This window comes from Habropoda laboriosa, unplaced genomic scaffold, assembly GCF_001263275.1.
Source record: "Habropoda laboriosa isolate 0110345459 unplaced genomic scaffold, ASM126327v1 scaffold33, whole genome shotgun sequence".
Classification (NCBI taxonomy): Eukaryota; Metazoa; Arthropoda; class Insecta; order Hymenoptera; family Apidae; genus Habropoda; species Habropoda laboriosa.
This window is the reverse complement of record NW_017100187.1, coordinates 816,374-817,593: the sequence shown is the minus strand read 5'-3', so window position 1 is coordinate 817,593 and position 1,220 is coordinate 816,374.

The window sequence follows — 1,220 nt, the reverse complement described above, 5'->3', positions numbered from 1 at the left end:
CATTTATCTCGTATCAGTTGATTCGAACGATAAAATGCAGTGCTCGGTGATTCCAAACTTTTGGCCGGTAGTGTAAATATACAGTATCACATAGTTCCATTTACAAGTTAATAGCGTGTAATATCTCGTCTTTAAATAAAATAAGTTGACTTTTGAAGAAAATTCGCGTTTCCGTTTACTCGTCAATTTGCCACCTATCCTTAGAGATAGGTGTGCAAGAAACGTCCCTAAACCCGGTGTTAAACTCCGAACAGTTTAAAAGAGAAAAGGCAAAAATGTGCACAATTTTCCAAATGTGCAAAAATTTTCGAGCAATATTCTCAGCCGCGTATAACACCAAAGCAAAGTCTCGTTTGCTATCGCGGAGGACAGCGGTGAAATGCATAGTCACCGATGCAAACTGAGCCGCAGAGCACCAGTGAACTCTGACACAAGCGGTGCGTGACTAACTCGGCGCTATTAATCAGCGAGCCACAAATCTTTATTTAACTTATGCGGAAAAGATTGAAGAGAAGCGCAAGGTGTTGATGCAATTTCCCCTCGGCGGATGATGAACCCACGCCCGTGAGACGCGACGACACTCGAAAACGACTGGACGATGATTCATTCGCGTTGACTAATTGACATGCGCGATCGATGGAACGCCGAGACAATGTTATTTCCTCGACTCTATTTCAATATCTCAACTTCGTACCAATTCTAGGTTTTTTATCCAAATTATTTTAAGTCGAGATTCCTTGTATTTTTAATTAATTAGAATTATTTTGGGGGACTTTAAGAGTGGTTTAAAAGTGGCACAGTTATCAGAAGGTGTTTTTGCCACGCGACAGATGGCTGGATGACCTGTTTCTAGTATTATTTTTGCTTTATCGACAGAAGGTAAGTTATCCACCGAGCATGGAATGTGAAATGGTAGTTTTGTCGCGTTTCGTCGAGGGCGACACGAAAAGTACGAACGATTATGCGGGTTCTTTTAATTGCGCTAATTAATCGAAACATTTTTATCCAAGTATGCTTCGATAGTGTATTCTTTACCATTGTCGGTAAAACACCTTCACCAAATCAAGCAGTTAAAATTTAAATTAAATAAAAAAAAAATTCAATTGGCTTCGTTGCGTACAATTACCATTGTTCGCCAAAGTCGCCTCCTAACGTACCGCAATTCCACCGACAAGCTAGACGTTTAAGGCGTCTCTGAATTACACCTATGAGTTTCCTTT